The 20,770-nt window shown below is 46.6% G+C and overlaps 1 protein-coding gene across 1 annotated transcript in view; it reads right to left on the minus strand.

The window, feature by feature from the left end:
* LOC120022565 (solute carrier family 45 member 4-like) overlaps positions 1–10,359 on the minus strand; it is a 77,112-nt gene extending 66,753 nt beyond the window's left edge. The window contains exons 1-2 of the mRNA XM_038966524.1: positions 10,248–10,359; positions 8,300–8,421 (exon numbers count right to left, since the gene is read on the minus strand). The gene's annotated coding sequence lies outside the window, so the exon portion shown is untranslated. The remainder of the gene's footprint in view (positions 1–8,299; positions 8,422–10,247) is intronic.
* Between the last annotated feature and the right edge of the window lie 10,411 nt (positions 10,360–20,770).

Genomic DNA, 20,770 nt, shown 5'->3' on the forward strand with positions numbered 1-20,770 from the left:
AGTACTGTAGGGGCAGTAGGTACTGTAGGTACTATAGGGGCAGTAGGTACTGTAAGTACTGTAGGGGCAGCAGGTACTGTAGGTACTATAGGGGCAGTAGGTACTGTAGGTACTGTAGGGGCAGTAGGTACTGTAGGGCAGTAGGTACTGTAGGTACTATAGGGGCAGTAGGTACTGTAGGGGCAGCAGGTACTGTAGGTACTATAGGGGCAGTAGGTACTGTAGGTACTATAGGGGCAGCAGGTACTGTAGGTACTATAGGGGCAGTAGGTACTGTAGGTACTATAGGGGCAGTAGGTACTGTAGGTACTATAGGGGCAGTAGGTACTGTAGGTACTGTAGGGGCAGTAGGTACTGTAGGTACTATAGGGGCAGTAGGTACTGTAGGTACTGTAGGGGCAGTAGGTACTGTAGGGGCAGTAGGTACTGTAGGTACTATAGGGCCGTAGGTACTGTAAGTACTGTAGGGCAGTAGGTACTGTAGTGCAGTAGGTACTGTAGGGGAAGTAGGTACTGTAGGTACTATAGGGGAAGTAGGTACTGTAGGTACTATAGGGGCAGCAGCTACTGTAGGTACTGTAGGGGCAGTAGGTACTGTAAGTACTGTAGGGCAGTAGGTACTGTAGGTACTGTAGGGCAGTAGGTACTGTAGGTACTGTAGGGGCAGTAGGTACTGTAGGTACTGTAGGGGAGGTAGGGGCAGCAGGTACTGTAGGTACTATAGGGGAAGTAGGTACTGTAGGTACTATAGGGGCAGTAGGTACTGTAAGTACTGTAGGGCAGTAGGTACTGTAGGTACTGTAGGGCAGTAGGTACTGTAGGTACTGTAGGGGAGGTAGGGGCAGTAGGTACTGTAGGTACTGTAGGGGCAGTAGGTACTGTAGGGCAGTAGGTACTGTAGGGCAGTAGGTACTGTAGGTACTGTAGGTACTATAGGGGCAGTAGGTATTGTAGGTACTGTAGGGCAGTAGGTACTGTAGGTACTGTAGGGGCAGTAGGTACTGTAGGTACTGTAGGGCAGTAGGTACTGTAGGGCAGTAGGTACTGTAGGTACTGTAGGGCAGTAGGTACTGCAGGTACTATAGGGGCAGTAGGTACTGTAGGGCAGTAGGTACTGTATTGTACTGTAGAGGAGGTAGGGGCAGTAGGTACTGTAGGTACTATAGGGGCAGTAGGTACTGTAGGGCAGTAGGTACTGTAGGTACTATAGGGGCAGTAGGTACTGTAGGGCAGTAGGTACTGTAGGTACTGTAGGGGCAGTAGGTGCTGTAGGTACTGTAGGGGCAGTAGGTCCTATAGGTACTGTAGGGGGAGTAGGTACTGTAGGGCAGTAGGTACTGTAGGGCAGTATGTACTGTAGGTACTGTTGGGGCAGTAGGTGCTGTAGGGCAGTAGGTACTGTAGGTGCAGTAGGTACTGTAGGTACTGTAGGGGCAGTAGGTACTGTAGGGGCAATAGGTACTGTCGGTACTGTAGGTACTATAGGGGCAGTAGATACTGTAGGTACTGTAGGGGCAGCAGGTACTGCAGGGCAGTAGGTACTGTAGGGGCCGTAGGTACTGCATGACAGTAGGTACTGTAGGGGCAATAGGGGAAATAGGTACTGTAGGGCAATAGGTGCTGTAGGGGCAGTAGGTACTGTAGGGCAGTAGGTGCTGTAGGGGCAGTAGGTGCTCTAGGGGAAGTAGGTGCTGTAGGGGCAGTAGGTACTGTAGGGGCAGTAGGTGCTGTAGGGGCAGTAGGTACTGTAGGGCAGTAGGGGCAGTAGGTACTGTAGGGGGAGTAGGGGAAGTAGGTACTGTAGGACAGTAGGTACTGTAGGGGCAGTAGGTACTGTAGAGGCAGTAGGTACTGTAGGGGCAGTAGGTACTGTGGGGCAGTAGGTACTGCTCCATCATTTCCCTGTTTGTGGCCCGCCTGCTAGCACGATTCTTGCCATTCTCCTTCGACCTCTCATCAACGAGCCGTTTTCGCCCACAGGACTGCCGGTGACTTAAAGTCGCTTTGGTGTTTTGCCCATTCTAACGTTCACTTGACCAGTAACTGAATGCCTCGGTGCCCGTCTGCCTGCTTTTTCTGTTGGAGCGAACCATTTTCGTGAATGGGGTGGTATACCTAATAAAGAAGGGCACCTATTAAACATCCCTAAAAGCAGACATTTAACATCCCTATGAGCATGGTGAAGTTATTAATTTTACTTTGGATGGTGTATCAATACACCTAGTCACTACAAAGCTACAGGTGTCCTTCTTGTCTCAGTTGCCGAAGAGGAACGAAACTGCTCAGATATTCCAAAACATGCATCCTGTTTGCAAATCCAACACAACACATCACTGAGTACCACACTTCATATTTTCAAACATGGTGGTGGCTGCATGATGTTATGGGTATCCTTGTCATCGGCAAGGACTAGGGAGTTTCTTTTAGGATGAAAAGAAACGGAATAGAGCTAAGCACAGGCAAAATTCTAGAGGAAAACCTGGTTGTCTGCTTTCCAACAGACACTAGGAGATAAATTCACCTTTCAGCAGAACAATAACCTAAAACACAAGGCAAAATCTACACTGGAGTTACCAAGAAGACATTGAATGTTCCTGAGTGGCCTAGTTACAGTTGACTGAAATCGGCTTGAAAATCTATGGCAAGACTTAAAAATGTCTGTCTAGCAATGATCAACAACCTACTTGACAAGAGCTTTTTTAAAGAATAATGTGCAAATATTGTACAATCCAGGTGTGCAAAGCTCTTAGAGACTGCCAAAGGTGATTCTAACATCAATTGGGTGTGAATATTTAGATAGTTCTGTATTTCATTTTTCTTTAAAATCATTGCATAAAATTATAAAAACATGTTTTCACTTTGTCATTATGGGTATTGTGTGTAGATGGGTGAGGAAAAAATATATTTAATCAATTTTGAATTCAGGCTGTAACACAACAAAATGTGGAATAAGTCAAGGGGTATGAATACTTTCTGAAGGCCTATAATTTTATACTTCCATAAATCTAGCCAATCGACCAAGGTCAGGTTATTATAAAACCAAGCCCACGAGTGACTAAAACAAACCTGTTGAATTCCATCATCATACAGTACAGTTCACAGTAGCAGGACACAACTGGCTAAAGTGTTTGCGGCGGAAGGAGAGATTTGACAAAATCATACATATTTAATTCCTTGAAATCAGTCCTCAACAGAGTATGCTGCTCTGGTGCTCGCCATAAGATGTTCCATGACAAACCTGGCAGACGTCACAATCACACTAGAACTATAACGAGTATACAAAACATTAAGAACACCTGCTCTTTCCATGCAACTCAATATTAGGAAGGTGTTCCTTATGTTTGGTATACTCAGTGTAGACTCTATTTCTATGTTCAGGTATCTGTGTGTAAACTAGGCTATGTCATCATCACCTATCTACTCTTAATCTAAACCATAGACAGTTGACAATGCACAACACAAAAACTATTATGGTTATCATATCTCACTAACAATTGCACATTCAAATGAATGACAAACAAAACCAGTAATGTTAGGCTTATCTTGTAAAGTCTCCATTCTCTACATCATCACTAAATGAACAATGACCCACCTGTGTGTCAAGATGGTGGCATCTCATATCAACCATATCCAAATAGATCTGGCCCAGGTAAACACTACAAGGAAACCTTTCATACCAAACTAGCCACACTGCATTTGTTGTCTGAGAGGAGATGTTCTCACTCACTAGATGGCTGCTGCCTTAATGTTGTTCTTGAACCGCTGCCAAGTCCTGTCACCCAAGCTTCTGAGTGAGTTACCTGGGTTGGAGTGGAGACACATTATGGGAGAGAGGGGTCGAGGGAGGGAGAAAGGGGAGCAAACCACCTGCTTCTCTCATTTCAAGAGGGGCATGAGAATACAAAAACAAAAAAACCTGAGCAGTCTGTCTCGATTGAGAACGACACAGAGCCATGAATCAATTTAGTGACTGATCATCAACAATACTCAGTTATCACCTCACCAGACACACCCATGAATCAATCTAGTGACTGATCATCAACAATACTCAGGTATCAACAATACTCAGGTATCACCTCAACAGACACACCCATGAATCATCTGGGGAAATGAAAGTCTAGCGCCTTGAGAAGCAGAAGCAATGAAAACCCACTGCACCCTGTAGATATGTCCTTGTTTGAGTTCGCCCTCCCTATCCCTATGCCAATTCTAAAAAAACAAATCAATTCTAAAAGCTTTAACAAGAGCGAGGTATTGTGTTTCATTTGAAAACAGCATCACATTTTGTAAAAGCAGAATATTTCAGGTCATCCTACCCCCCTAACCTTTGACCCCCTGACAGCTAATTCCATGGGTGAAAGCACATGATAATTGTTTTTAGACAGACAACAGAGCACAAGAATGGCGTGAAGAGGACCTAGACCTATTGTGGTCCACTACGGTGGGTACACAGGTAGACCGGCATCTCAGACAGACATTACAGCCCGCGGCAACAACAGGCAGCAGTCAGGTCTGTTTAGTCACAAAAACAAGAGTCAAAGAGCTGACAAACATCACAGCCCTGACTACCAGAGAACTACCAGACAACCTGAATCAAGGTTGAGCGCAGACAGGAACAACACGTAGTGCAGTCTCTCATCTTAGACTTTCCCATTCAGTTGAGTCAGAATCCTCCTTCTGCTGCAAGGCAGGCTACATAGGAGCTGGACTGGCTGAGCTTGTGTTGTGATGCGGCAATGTAACTGGTAATGTAACTGGTAATATAACTGGTAATGTAACTGGTAATGTAACTGGTAATGTAACTGCTAATGTAACTGGTAATATAACTGGTAATGTAACTGGTAATATAACTGCTAATGTAACTGCTAATGTAACTGGTAATATAACTGGTAATGTAACTGGTAATATAACTGCTAATGTAACTGCTAATGTAACTGGTAATATAACTGCAGCTCTGGCTACCTTATGAGCAGGCTGCATGGCGCGGAGAGAGGGAAAAACAAGTTAATCAAGAGCGAGAGACGGGGCGAAAGAGAGTGAGTGGAGGGAGAGAGAGACGGGGAGAAAGAGAGTGAGTGGAGGGAGAGAGAGAGAGATGGGGAGAAAGAGAGTGAGTGGAGGGAGAGAGAGACGGGGAGAAAGAGAGTGAGTGGAGGGAGAGAGAGACGGAAGAAAGAGAGTGAGTGGAGGGAGAGAGAGAGAGACGGGGAGAAAGAGAGTGAGTGGAGGGAGAGAGAGACGGGGAGAAAGAGAGTGAGTGGAGGGAGAGAGAGAGAGACGGGGAGAAAGAGAGTGAGTGGAGGGAGAGAGAGAGAGACGGGGAGAAAGAGAGTGAGTGGAGGGAGAGAGAGACGGGGAGAAAGAGAGTGAGTGGAGGGAGAGAGAGACGGAAGAAAGAGAGTGAGTGGAGGGAGAGAGAGACGGGGACAAAGAGTGTGAGTGGAGGGAGAGAGAGAGAGACGGGGAGAAAGAGAGTGAGTGGAGGGAGAGAGAGACGGGGAGAAAGAGAGTGAGTGGAGGGAGAGAGAGACGGGGAGAAAGAGAGTGAGTGGAGGGAGAGAGAGAGAGACGGGGAGAAAGAGAGTGAGTGGAGGGAGAGAGAGAGAGACGGGGAGAAAGAGAGTGAGTGGAGGGAGAGAGAGAGAGACGGGGAGAAAGAGAGTGAGTGGAGGGAGAGAGAGACGGGGAGAAAGAGAGTGAGTGGAGGGAGAGAGAGACGGGGAGAAAGAGAGTGAGTGGAGGGAGAGAGAGACGGGGAGAAAGAGAGTGAGTGGAGGGAGAGAGAGACGGGGAGAAAGAGAGTGAGTGGAGGGAGAGAGAGACGGGGAGAAAGAGAGTGAGTGGAGGGAGAGAGAGACGGGGAGAAAGAGAGTGAGTGGAGGGAGAGAGAGACGGGGAGAAAGAGAGTGAGTGGAGAAAGAGAGTGAGTGGAGAAAGAGAGTGAGTGGAGAGAGAGAGTGAGGGGAGAGAGAGAGTGAGTGGAGAGAGAGACGGAGAGAAAGAGAGTGAGTGGAGAGAGAGAGACGGGGAGAAAGAGAGTGAGTGGAGGGAGAGAGAGAGAGCATCCAGCCACTAGCCCAAGAGGCCATCCTAAGTAGTGTTGCACGGCGTTCCGGGTACCACGGTAATATCACGGTACCAAAACATCATGATACTGTACTTATGATACCAACATTTTAGAATACCGTAGTACCATTTCATATTATACTACCATATGAAAACAATACTACCCTACCGATCTAAAGAACCCGCTGGTGCCCGTTATAAAATGTTTAGAAAGTCAGTTAAAAAAAATGTAAGCAACAGCAACTATTCTATTGTATGACCGGTCCAATAATGCCCACGTGTGGCAGCTGTAATCAGCCAGCTGCATTCCCTTTCAGCCATCACTCACCTGCTTCTCCTGTTCATCTATTCCTCCAGACTACACTAAATAAAACATCTATTTCTTAGGATCTCGTCACAGTACTTCCGTGCATTCAAATTTTCATTGAAAAAATGCATTTGTGTTCGTTGTCAGTTGCTTATGCCTGCCCATAACATCGCCACCATGGGGCACTCTGTTCACAACATTAACATCAGCAAAACGCTCGGCCACACAACGCCATACACGTGGTCTATCGCTGCGAAGCCGGTTGGACGTAGTGCCAAATTCTCTAAAACGGCTTATGGTAGAGAAATAAACATTAAATTCTCTAGCAACAGCTCTGGTGGACATTCCTGTGGTCAGCATGCCAATTGCACGCTCCCTCAAAACTTGAGACATCTGTGGCATTGTGTTGTGTGACAAAACTGCACATTTTAGAGTGGCCTATTATTGTCCCCAGCACAAGGTGCACATGTGTAAGGATCATGTTTAATCAGCTTCTTGATATGCCACACCTGTCAGGTGGATGGATTATTTTGGCAAAGGAGAAATGCTCACTATCAGGGATGTAAACAAATTTGTGAATATGGAACATTTCTTGGAATTTTAATTTCAGCTCATGAAACATGGGACCAACACTTGCGTTTGTTGCGTTTATAATTTTGTTCAGTATAGGATGATAACTATAATAGACGAAGGTGGAAAATGAAGACACTTTGCTAACAGGACAGGAGCAGTGTGTATCTGACCTCTACATTAGAACCAGGGCTATTATTAAACCTCAGTAGCATCATGCTGCATGCATGTCACCTGATGTTGATTTAGAGCTACGACAATGTGTCCGCGTGGCCAGAGTCAGGTCTGCTCTCCATCAACAATCACTGTGACATCAACAAGTGAACACAGACAAACAACAAACTATTTCAGCCTGATTTACAGTGCATTCGGAAAGTATTCAAACCCCTTCCCTTTTTCCACATTTTATTAGATTGGATATTATATGCCCTAATATCCAATGTCTCCCACAACAACAAGTTAAGCAAAAAAATAAAACTATAGGCCTGGGATTAGGGCTACCATTTCTAAACACACTGTCAATTTAAAATAAAATAATTAGACCTTGTCAGAAGCATACAACCAAAGACAAGATAGCCTAAAACTAAACGTATCATTGTTTTTAAAGAGACTTATTTCGCCCATTTAGGAGGATTTCTCATGCCTCCACATCGAGCAGTCAGCCAGAAAGGTTTAATCAGCTGTTTTAAGCTGCAATGAGGAACACAAAGTGCTGGAGGGACAAGTTGTGTGAGAGTGCAGTCCAGTGACTTCTGGGGTTGTGGAAGAACACTTCCACTTTAGTAGCTGAAGCTCTGACAGTAACCTTTCTGTCATGTGTCGTTGAGGCTTTATTCAGGGTTGGTGACGCAACATAGAAAGTCTGCAACAAATCAAGAACAAGGGTCTGTGGTTGCCTGGCTCGTGCCATCTCTTTGCCGCGGTGCGAGACCGCCTGCTGAGTCAGCAGGAGTGTTTAGAAATCAATAGCATTAATGGGAAGTAAAGGTTTCACTTCATGACGGTCGAGCTGAAACCAGACCGGACCGGCACACCCCGCATCACTACAGTTCCAGGTCAGAAGAGTGTGTAAGAGGGTGTTTATGGGTTTGTGTATATGTATGCGTGTATATGTATGTGTGTATATGTACTGTGTGTATGTGTGTATATGTATGTGTGTATATGTATGTGTGTATATGTACTGTATGTATGTGTGTATATCTATGTGTGTATGTGTGTGTGTGTATGTATGTGTGTATGTGTGAGTGTGTATATGGGCGTGTGTGTGTGTGTGTCTATCTACATGGTCTAGATCTGGTATCTAACCTGAATAGTCTAAAAACGAATGAGTTATAAAAAACACCCAGACAGACTCACCAAAAAGGCCTTAAAAGCTTCATACAGTAACCTCTGCAGACGACTGCATGCAACAGCAGTGGTTCCAAAGACGTCGTACTCCTAGTCCTCTTTGAAAAGAGGAGTAGTGGTCTTCTTGGCACCTGCCAAAGACAAACAAAGCATCGTGGTTAGGTTAGCACACTTTTCTGGAAAGCAAAGAAGTACCCAGTGCATCGCCACCCTCGAGGCACTTGGGTAATCAGCAGAAGAGAAAACCTACCGTAGGCTCTCTCTACCCTTCTGTTTTGCATCTCAGCGCAAAACAGCAAAGGGCGATTTACATCTGATTTCAATGTCCTCCACACCACTTCCCTGACATGAACCTGGACGTTGCAGTAAATATAGACTCACACGATGCAGTAAATATAGACTCACACGATGCAAGTAAATATAGCAGATGTCAAGTACTTGTTAGAGTAATACCAAACAACAAGACATCCACAATCATCCATGTCATTTTGTTGTTCTCTCCTTGCCTTGAAGTTTAGTGATACATATGCTTTATAGGCTAGATAGTCTATTCTATAATGATAGATATTCTATAATGATAGATATTCTATAATGATACATATTCTATAATGATAGATATTCTATAATGATAGATATTCTATAATTATAACGATACAAGGTGCTGTTAGTTTTATCTGTAGGCTCAGAATTAACTGTGATGCAACTAGGCTATTATGGGGGGGAAGGTATTCTCAAGTATGTGATGGGTAACTTTTCAGGTATGGAGCTGAGCTGACTGTGGGCTGCTTGGTTTGTTTACCCAGCTCAAACACACTCAGAGTGAGGTATGTGACATTGTCGCTGAGGATATCAAAAGCTAGACCTCTCAATTAGCACACTATATTCCACCACTACTCCTACACTCTTTCCGATTGTACTGCTTTAAGTTAGAATACTACAGGTGTATCACTTGTACTGTACTATGCTGAAGAGTAAAAGCTAGAGGTACAAATGTATTTTGAAAAACTGGTCAACAAACAAACTTGGTTGCTTTTACTGTATAATTAACTGGCCTATTTGACAGAATGAAATATGCTATTTAAGAATGTGCTTTGATTATAAATTGCGTCATAATCACCTTACACATGCATATTGCTAATTTGGAGACTAGTGTTGATTGAAATGTCACAATAAAGCAATTGTACAGGAGAGAGCGTGGGTTTTTACTTATTTAGCCATGGCTGTGCTGCGGTCGTAGTAGGTACAAAATTATGCGAGGCAACAAAACAAATCTAATGAATTTTTGGATTAATACCATGACAAGACATGGCAAAAAATCTTGTCAATTTACATTTACATTAGTAATGCATAACAATGTTATTCTGTGAAAACAAATGCAAAACATATAGGCTACTTTTTACAGGCGCACGCGCACCTGTACAGTAACTACAGTAGTTGGACGGGATGACACGGTAGAAAATAGTAGCTAGCTCTCGTGGAATATATTGTAGAGTGCTTTTGAAAGAATTAACGTTATAATGTAAATGGTTATATGAACATTTTATTGTATTATATGAAAAGGTTAACGTGACAATTTGTAATTGACAACTGGCCAATTAACGTTATGCCACCTTAAATCTACTCTGGCCACTGTCAACAGCATCCATCGTAGACAGCTGAACGAGCACTCAAAATGATTATCTAATTAAGACCGCTGTGTATTCAACGTTATCAACAAACTTGAGGTTGTCAGTTCGTTCATTCTAGTACAGTGTAAAACACATATAGGGAAACGCGTGTATTATAGCCTACCACGGAACATTTCGATGCTGCTTGTCACACATGTATAACGTATCGCATAGCTACTGCAACCGTTAAGCGAAACCTTTTGCTGCAGCAAGTAACCTGCGATGCTTGGTAACGATAGTTGGTGAATAATAATAATAATGTAATCTGTTAAAACATGCATTATGCTTACCCAGTTATCCTTATCGCTTTCCTTCGTTCGTAACTGTTGCGATAGTGTTTTTACGTCCCCTCGGAAGGTATTTTGGTGCATCGACTGGATCCTCTGGGACGTCTTGCAGTCAGTCAACCCACAGCTTTAATTTGCCTTTAAAGGAATATCTGTCGGAAATAAGTGTACAGCCAGCTTCCGCTGACGGAGGTGAGTGATTTGCATAAAGGGGTGTGGTTTTCGATTTAAACGGAGAAAAATTAAAACCTGGTGGGCGTGTCCAGAGAACATCTGCATAATCTCACACAATCTCATGTTACTTGAATAGATGAACCTCTGCATTGCCACTAAATACTATAACTTTGTTATTAAACAGTTATTAATTTGTTATTATCCGAAAAACGTTACCAGGTAAAGCAACAACAACAAAACACTGTATAAAAGGATGATCTATTATCCAGGCATTGAATTTCTCCTCATCCGGAGTATAGCAGTAGGCACCTCATGCATACTGTGAAGGAGAGATAGTACTCTCCCCTGCAGAGGGAGGCTGTGACACCCTGATCTGTCTTGTGCTTGTCTTCACCCCCGTCCAGGTGTCACCCATTTCCCCCATTATCCCCTGTGCATTTATACCTGTGTTTTCTGTTTGTCTGTTGCCAGTTCGTCTTGTCTCGTCAAGCCTACCAGCGTGTTTTCCCCCCCGTACTCCTGTTCTCTCTAGTCCTTGTTTTCTAGTTCTTTGACCATTCTGCCTGCCCTGACCCTGAGCCTGCTTGCCGTTCTGTACCTTTCTGACACTGCCCTGGATTACTGACCTCTTCCTGCCCTGACCATGAGCCTGCCTGCCGTTCTGTACCTTTCTGACACTGCCCTGGATTACTGACCTCTTCCTGCCCTGACCATGAGCCTGCCTGCCGTTCTGTACCTTTCTGACACTGCCCTGGATTACTGACCTCTTCCTGCCCTGACCATGAGCCTGCCTGCCGTTCTGTACCTTTCTGACACTGCCCTGGATTACTGACCTCTTCCTGCCCTGACCATGAGCCTGCCTGCCGTTCTGTACCTTTCTGACTCTGCCCTGGATTACTGACCTCTTCCTGCCCTGGATTACTGACCTCTTCCTGCCCTGGATTACTGACCTCTTCCTGCCCTTGACCTGTCGTTTTCCTGCCCCCTGTTTTGTTAATAAACATCTGTGATTCAAACTGTCTGCATCTGGGTCTTATCCTGAGTCCTGATATGCTGGCCAGTATTTTTTCTAGTGGCACAAACATAAGGTAGGCAATTAGTTGGCCTAATGATGGAATTGCATTGCAAAATACTTTAATGTGTTATCCACTGGGCTCCACTGGGCTCTAAATAATTTGTACTATATATATATACATATATATACTGTATATTATTTATTTACTCCTGTCTTGGGGTGAAGGACCTACCATAGTCCTACCATAGTCCTGCCATAGTCCTGCCATAGTCCCACCATAGCCCTGCCATAGTCCTACCATTGTCTTGTCGTAGTCCTACCATAGTCCTACACAGGGGGTGAGACGAGGTGGAGATGGTCTTTGTGAAATGAAATTTAAGCAATTATTATGCTGAGAAATAATGAGAATAAAATGGTATGACGTGGACTTGTTGAGGCCTTATACTCCAGGGGTGAAGATGAGGTGGAGGTGGATGGGGAGAAATAAAGCAAAACTGGCTAGCGGCTAGACCTCTGTGATGTAAGCAGTACTGGCTAGTGGCTAGACCTCTGTGATGTAAGCAGTACTGGCTAGTGTTTAGACCTCTGTGATGTAAGCAGTACTGGCTAGCGGCTACACCTCTTTGATGTAAGCAGTACTGGCTAGCGGCTAGACCTCTGTGATGTAAGCAGTACTGGCTAGTGGCTAGACCTCTGTGATGTAAGCAGTACTGGCTAGTGGCTAGACCTCTGTGATGTAAGCAGTACTGGCTAGCAGCTACACCTCTGTGATGTAAGCAGTACTGGCTAGTGGTTAGACCTCTGTGATGTAAGCAGTACTGGCTAGCAGCTACACCTCTGTGATGTAAGCAGTACTGGCTAGTGGTTAGACCTCTGTGATGTAAGCAGTACTGGCTAGTGGCTAGACCTCTGTGATGTAAGCAGTACTGGCTAGTGGCTAGACCTCTGTGATGTAAGCAGTACTGGCTAGTGGTTAGACCTCTGTGATGTAAGCAGTACTGGCTAGCGGCTAGACCTCTGTGATGTAAGCAGTACTGGCTAGTGGCTAGACCTCTGTGATGTAAGCAGTACTGGCTAGTGGCTAGACCTCTGTGATGTAAGCAGTATTGGCTAGTGGCTAGACCTCTGTGATGTAAGCAGTACTGGCTAGTGGCTAGACCTCTGTGATGTAAGCAGTACTGACTAGCGGCTACACCTCTTTGATGTAAGCAGTACTGGCTAGCGGCTACACCTCTGTGATGTAAGCAGTACTGGCTAGTGGCTAGACCTCTGTGATGTAAGCAGTACTGGCTAGTGGCTACACCTCTGTGATGTAAGCAGTACTGGCTAGCGGCTAGACCTCTGTGATGTAAGCAGTACTGGCTAGCGGCTACACCTCTGTGATGTAAGCAGTACTGGCTAGTGGCTACACCTCTGTGATGTAAGCAGTACTGGCTAGCGGCTACACCTCTGTGATGTAAGCAGTACTGGCTAGTGGCTACACCTCTGTGATGTAAGCAGTACTGGCTAGTGGCTAGACCTCTGTGATGTAAGCAGTACTGGCTAGTGGCTAGACCTCTGTGATGTAAGCAGTACTGGCTAGTGGTTAGATCTCTGTGATGTAAGCAGTACTGGCTAGTGGCTAGACCTCTGTGATGTAAGCAGTACTGGCTAGTGGCTAGACCTCTGTGATGTAAGCAGTACTGGCTAGTGGCTAGACCTCTGTGATGTAAGCAGTACTGGCTAGTGGTTAGACCTCTGTGATGTAAGCAGTACTGGCTAGTGGTTAGACCTCTGTGATGTAAGCAGTACTGGCTAGTGGCTAGACCTCTGTGATGTAAGCAGTACTGGCTAGTGGCTAGACCTCTGTGATGTAAGCAGTACTGGCTAGTGGCTAGACCTCTGTGATGTAAGCAGTACTGGCTAGTGGCTACACCTCTGTGGTGTAAGCAGTACTGGCTAGTGGCTACACCTCTGTGATGTAAGCAGTACTGGCTAGTGGCTACACCTCTGTGATGTAAGCAGTACTGGCTAGTGGCTAGACCTCTGTGATGTAAGCAGTACTGGCTAGTGGTTAGACCTCTGTGATGTAAGCAGTACTGGCTAGTGGCTAGACCTCTGTGATGTAAGCAGTACTGGCTAGTGGCTAGACCTCTGTGATGTAAGCAGTACTGGCTAGTGGCTAGACCTCTGTGATGTAAGCAGTACTGGCTAGTGGTTAGACCTCTGTGATGTAAGCAGTACTGGCTAGTGGCTACACCTCTGTGATGTAAGCAGTACTGGCTAGTGGCTAGACCTCTGTGATGTAAGCAGTACTGGCTAGTGGTTAGACCTCTGTGATGTAAGCAGTACTGGCTAGTGGCTAGACCTCTGTGATGTAAGCAGTACTGGCTAGTGGTTAGACCTCTGTGATGTAAGCAGTACTGGCTAGTGGCTAGACCTCTGTGATGTAAGCAGTACTGGCTAGTGGCTAGACCTCTGTGATGTAAGCAGTACTGGCTAGTGGCTAGACCTCTGTGATGTAAGCAGTACTGGCTAGTGGTTAGACCTCTGTGATGTAAGCAGTACTGGCTAGTGGTTAGACCTCTGTGATGTAAGCAGTACTGGCTAGTGGCTAGACCTCTGTGATGTAAGCAGTACTGGCTAGTGGCTAGACCTCTGTGATGTAAGCAGTACTGGCTAGTGGCTAGACCTCTGTGATGTAAGCAGTACTGGCTAGTGGCTACACCTCTGTGGTGTAAGCAGTACTGGCTAGTGGCTACACCTCTGTGATGTAAGCAGTACTGGCTAGTGGCTACACCTCTGTGATGTAAGCAGTACTGGCTAGTGGCTAGACCTCTGTGATGTAAGCAGTACTGGCTAGTGGTTAGACCTCTGTGATGTAAGCAGTACTGGCTAGTGGCTAGACCTCTGTGATGTAAGCAGTACTGGCTAGTGGCTAGACCTCTGTGATGTAAGCAGTACTGGCTAGTGGCTAGACCTCTGTGATGTAAGCAGTACTGGCTAGTGGCTAGACCTCTGTGATGTAAGCAGTACTGGCTAGTGGCTAGACCTCTGTGATGTAAGCAGTACTGGCTAGTGGCTAGACCTCTGTGATGTAAGCAGTACTGGCTAGTGGTTAGACCTCTGTGATGTAAGCAGTACTGGCTAGTGGCTAGACCTCTGTGATGTAAGCAGTACTGGCTAGTGGCTAGACCTCTGTGATGTAAGCAGTACTGGCTAGTGGCTAGACCTCTGTGATGTTAGCAGTACTGGCTAGTGGCTAGACCTCTGTGATGTAAGCAGTACTGGCTAGTGGCTAGACCTCTGTGATGTAAGCAGTACTGGCTAGTGGTTAGACCTCTGTGATGTAAGCAGTACTGGCTAGTGGTTAGACCTCTGTGATGTAAGCAGTACTGGCTAGTGGCTAGACCTCTGTGATGTAAGCAGTACTGGCTAGTGGCTAGACCTCTGTGATGTAAGCAGTACTGGCTAGTGGCCAGACCTCTGTGATGTAAGCAGTACTGGCTAGTGGTTAGACCTCTGTGATGTAAGCAGTACTGGCTAGTGGTTAGACCTCTGTGATGTAAGCAGTACTGGCTAGTGGCTAGACCTCTGTGATGTAAGCAGTACTGGCTAGTGGCTAGACCTCTGTGATGTAAGCAGTACTGGCTAGTGGCCAGACCTCTGTGATGTAAGCAGTACTGGCTAGTGGTTAGACCTCTGTGATGTAAGCAGTACTGGCTAGTGGCTAGACCTCTGTGATGTAAGCAGTACTGGCTAGTGGCTAGACCTCTGTGATGTAAGCAGTACTGGCTAGTGGCTAGACCTCTGTGATGTAAGCAGTACTGACTAGCGGCTACACCTCTTTGATGTAAGCAGTACTGGCTAGCGGCTACACCTCTGTGATGTAAGCAGTACTGGCTAGTGGCTAGACCTCTGTGATGTAAGCAGTACTGGCTAGTGGCTACACCTCTGTGATGTAAGCAGTACTGGCTAGCGGCTAGACCTCTGTGATGTAAGCAGTACTGGCTAGCGGCTACACCTCTGTGATGTAAGCAGTACTGGCTAGTGGCTACACCTCTGTGATGTAAGCAGTACTGGCTAGCGGCTACACCTCTGTGATGTAAGCAGTACTGGCTAGTGGCTACACCTCTGTGATGTAAGCAGTACTGGCTAGTGGCTAGACCTCTGTGATGTAAGCAGTACTGGCTAGTGGCTAGACCTCTGTGATGTAAGCAGTACTGGCTAGTGGTTAGATCTCTGTGATGTAAGCAGTACTGGCTAGTGGCTAGACCTCTGTGATGTAAGCAGTACTGGCTAGTGGCTAGACCTCTGTGATGTAAGCAGTACTGGCTAGTGGCTAGACCTCTGTGATGTAAGCAGTACTGGCTAGTGGTTAGACCTCTGTGATGTAAGCAGTACTGGCTAGTGGTTAGACCTCTGTGATGTAAGCAGTACTGGCTAGTGGCTAGACCTCTGTGATGTAAGCAGTACTGGCTAGTGGCTAGACCTCTGTGATGTAAGCAGTACTGGCTAGTGGCTAGACCTCTGTGATGTAAGCAGTACTGGCTAGTGGCTACACCTCTGTGGTGTAAGCAGTACTGGCTAGTGGCTACACCTCTGTGATGTAAGCAGTACTGGCTAGTGGCTACACCTCTGTGATGTAAGCAGTACTGGCTAGTGGCTAGACCTCTGTGATGTAAGCAGTACTGGCTAGTGGTTAGACCTCTGTGATGTAAGCAGTACTGGCTAGTGGCTAGACCTCTGTGATGTAAGCAGTACTGGCTAGTGGCTAGACCTCTGTGATGTAAGCAGTACTGGCTAGTGGCTAGACCTCTGTGATGTAAGCAGTACTGGCTAGTGGTTAGACCTCTGTGATGTAAGCAGTACTGGCTAGTGGCTACACCTCTGTGATGTAAGCAGTACTGGCTAGTGGCTAGACCTCTGTGATGTAAGCAGTACTGGCTAGTGGTTAGACCTCTGTGATGTAAGCAGTACTGGCTAGTGGCTAGACCTCTGTGATGTAAGCAGTACTGGCTAGTGGTTAGACCTCTGTGATGTAAGCAGTACTGGCTAGTGGCTAGACCTCTGTGATGTAAGCAGTACTGGCTAGTGGCTAGACCTCTGTGATGTAAGCAGTACTGGCTAGTGGCTAGACCTCTGTGATGTAAGCAGTACTGGCTAGTGGTTAGACCTCTGTGATGTAAGCAGTACTGGCTAGTGGTTAGACCTCTGTGATGTAAGCAGTACTGGCTAGTGGCTAGACCTCTGTGATGTAAGCAGTACTGGCTAGTGGCTAGACCTCTGTGATGTAAGCAGTACTGGCTAGTGGCTAGACCTCTGTGATGTAAGCAGTACTGGCTAGTGGCTACACCTCTGTGGTGTAAGCAGTACTGGCTAGTGGCTACACCTCTGTGATGTAAGCAGTACTGGCTAGTGGCTACACCTCTGTGATGTAAGCAGTACTGGCTAGTGGCTAGACCTCTGTGATGTAAGCAGTACTGGCTAGTGGTTAGACCTCTGTGATGTAAGCAGTACTGGCTAGTGGCTAGACCTCTGTGATGTAAGCAGTACTGGCTAGTGGCTAGACCTCTGTGATGTAAGCAGTACTGGCTAGTGGCTAGACCTCTGTGATGTAAGCAGTACTGGCTAGTGGCTAGACCTCTGTGATGTAAGCAGTACTGGCTAGTGGCTAGACCTCTGTGATGTAAGCAGTACTGGCTAGTGGCTAGACCTCTGTGATGTAAGCAGTACTGGCTAGTGGTTAGACCTCTGTGATGTAAGCAGTACTGGCTAGTGGCTAGACCTCTGTGATGTAAGCAGTACTGGCTAGTGGCTAGACCTCTGTGATGTAAGCAGTACTGGCTAGTGGCTAGACCTCTGTGATGTTAGCAGTACTGGCTAGTGGCTAGACCTCTGTGATGTAAGCAGTACTGGCTAGTGGCTAGACCTCTGTGATGTAAGCAGTACTGGCTAGTGGTTAGACCTCTGTGATGTAAGCAGTACTGGCTAGTGGTTAGACCTCTGTGATGTAAGCAGTACTGGCTAGTGGCTAGACCTCTGTGATGTAAGCAGTACTGGCTAGTGGCTAGACCTCTGTGATGTAAGCAGTACTGGCTAGTGGCCAGACCTCTGTGATGTAAGCAGTACTGGCTAGTGGTTAGACCTCTGTGATGTAAGCAGTACTGGCTAGTGGTTAGACCTCTGTGATGTAAGCAGTACTGGCTAGTGGCTAGACCTCTGTGATGTAAGCAGTACTGGCTAGTGGCTAGACCTCTGTGATGTAAGCAGTACTGGCTAGTGGCCAGACCTCTGTGATGTAAGCAGTACTGGCTAGTGGTTAGACCTCTGTGATGTAAGCAGTACTGGCTAGTGGCTAGACCTCTGTGATGTAAGCAGTACTGGCTAGTGGCTAGACCTCTGTGATGTAAGCAGTACTGGCTAGTGGCTAGACCACTGTGATGTAAGCAGTACTGGCTAGTGGCTAGACCTCTGTGATGTAAGCAGTACTGGCTAGTGGCTACACCTCTGTGATGTAAGCAGTACTGGCTAGCGGCTAGACCTCTGTGATGTAAGCAGTACTGGCTAGCGGCTACACCTCTGTGATGTAAGCAGTACTGGCTAGTGGCTACACCTCTGTGATGTAAGCAGTACTGGCTAGCGGCTACACCTCTGTGATGTAAGCAGTACTGGCTAGTGGCTACACCTCTGTGATGTAAGCAGTACTGGCTAGTGGCTAGACCTCTGTGATGTAAGCAGTACTGGCTAGTGGCTAGACCTCTGTGATGTAAGCAGTACTGGCTAGTGGTTAGATCTCTGTGATGTAAGCAGTACTGGCTAGTGGCTAGACCTCTGTGATGTAAGCAGTACTGGCTAGTGGCTAGACCTCTGTGATGTAAGCAGTACTGGCTAGTGGCTAGACCTCTGTGATGTAAGCAGTACTGGCTAGTGGTTAGACCTCTGTGATGTAAGCAGTACTGGCTAGTGGTTAGACCTCTGTGATGTAAGCAGTACTGGCTAGTGGCTAGACCTCTGTGATGTAAGCAGTACTGGCTAGTGGCTAGACCTCTGTGATGTAAGCAGTACTGGCTAGTGGCTAGACCTCTGTGATGTAAGCAGTACTGGCTAGCGGCTACACCTCTGTGATGTAAGCAGTACTGGCTAGTGGCTACACCTCTGTGATGTAAGCAGTACTGGCTAGCGGCTACACCTCTGTGATGTAAGCAGTACTGGCTAGTGGCTACACCTCTGTGATGTAAGCAGTACTGGCTAGTGGCTAGACCTCTGTGATGTAAGCAGTACTGGCTAGTGGCTAGACCTCTGTGATGTAAGCAGTACTGGCTAGTGGTTAGATCTCTGTGATGTAAGCAGTACTGGCTAGTGGCTAGACCTCTGTGATGTAAGCAGTACTGGCTAGTGGCTAGACCTCTGTGATGTAAGCAGTACTGGCTAGTGGCTAGACCTCTGTGATGTAAGCAGTACTGGCTAGTGGTTAGACCTCTGTGATGTAAGCAGTACTGGCTAGTGGTTAGACCTCTGTGATGTAAGCAGTACTGGCTAGTGGCTAGACCTCTGTGATGTAAGCAGTACTGGCTAGTGGCTAGACCTCTGTGATGTAAGCAGTACTGGCTAGTGGCTAGACCTCTGTGATGTAAGCAGTACTGGCTAGTGGTTAGATCTCTGTGATGTAAGCAGTACTGGCTAGTGGCTAGACCTCTGTGATGTAAGCAGTACTGGCTAGTGGCTAGACCTCTGTGATGTAAGCAGTACTGGCTAGTGGCTAGACCTCTGTGATGTAAGCAGTACTGGCTAGTGGTTAGACCTCTGTGATGTAAGCAGTACTGGCTAGTGGTTAGACCTCTGTGATGTAAGCAGTACTGGCTAGTGGCTAGACCTCTGTGATGTAAGCAGTACTGGCTAGTGGCTAGACCTCTGTGATGTAAGCAGTACTGGCTAGTGGCTAGACCTCTGTGATGTAAGCAGTACTGGCTAGTGGCTACACCTCTGTGGTGTAAGCAGTACTGGCTAGTGGCTACACCTCTGTGATGTAAGCAGTACTGGCTAGTGGCTACACCTCTGTGATGTAAGCAGTACTGGCTAGTGGCTAGACCTCTGTGATGTAAGCAGTACTGGCTAGTGGTTAGACCTCTGTGATGTAAGCAGTACTGGCTAGTGGCTAGACCTCTGTGATGTAAGCAGTACTGGCTAGTGGCTAGACCTCTGTGATGTAAGCAGTACTGGCTAGTGGCTAGACCTCTGTGATGTAAGCAGTACTGGCTAGTGGTTAGACCTCTGTGATGTAAGCAGTACTGGCTAGTGGCTACACCTCTGTGATGTAAGCAGTACTGGCTAGTGGCTAGACCTCTGTGATGTAAGCAGTACTGGCTAGTGGTTAGACCTCTGTGATGTAAGCAGTACTGGCTAGTGGCTAGACCTCTGTGATGTAAGCAGTACTGGCTAGTGGTTAGACCTCTGTGATGTAAGCAGTACTGGCTAGTGGCTAGACCTCTGTGATGTAAGCAGTACTGGCTAGTGGCTAGACCTCTGTGATGTAAGCAGTACTGGCTAGTGGCTAGACCTCTGTGATGTAAGCAGTACTGGCTAGTGGTTAGACCTCTGTGATGTAAGCAGTACTGGCTAGTGGTTAGACCTCTGTGATGTAAGCAGTACTGGCTAGTGGCTAGACCTCTGTGATGTAAGCAGTACTGGCTAGTGGCTAGACCTCTGTGATGTAAGCAGTACTGGCTAGTGGCTAGACCTCTGTGATGTAAGCAGTACTGGCTAGTGGCTACACCTCTGTGGTGTAAGCAGTACTGGCTAGTGGCTACACCTCTGTGATGTAAGCAGTACTGGCTAGTGGCTACACCTCTGTGATGTAAGCAGTACTGGCTAGTGGCTAGACCTCTGTGATGTAAGCAGTACTGGCTAGTGGTTAGACCTCTGTGATGTAAGCAGTACTGGCTAGTGGCTAGACCTCTGTGATGTAAGCAGTACTGGCTAGTGGCTAGACCTCTGTGATGTAAGCAGTACTGGCTAGTGGCTAGACCTCTGTGATGTAAGCAGTACTGGCTAGTGGCTAGACCTCTGTGATGTAAGCAGTACTGGCTAGTGGCTAGACCTCTGTGATGTAAGCAGTACTGGCTAGTGGCTAGACCTCTGTGATGTAAGCAGTACTGGCTAGTGGTTAGACCTCTGTGATGTAAGCAGTACTGGCTAGTGGCTAGACCTCTGTGATGTAAGCAGTACTGGCTAGTGGCTAGACCTCTGTGATGTAAGCAGTACTGGCTAGTGGCTAGACCTCTGTGATGTTAGCAGTACTGGCTAGTGGCTAGACCTCTGTGATGTAAGCAGTACTGGCTAGTGGCTAGACCTCTGT

Source organism: Salvelinus namaycush, chromosome 27 (genome assembly GCF_016432855.1).
Source record: "Salvelinus namaycush isolate Seneca chromosome 27, SaNama_1.0, whole genome shotgun sequence".
Lineage (NCBI taxonomy): Eukaryota > Metazoa > Chordata > Actinopteri > Salmoniformes > Salmonidae > Salvelinus > Salvelinus namaycush.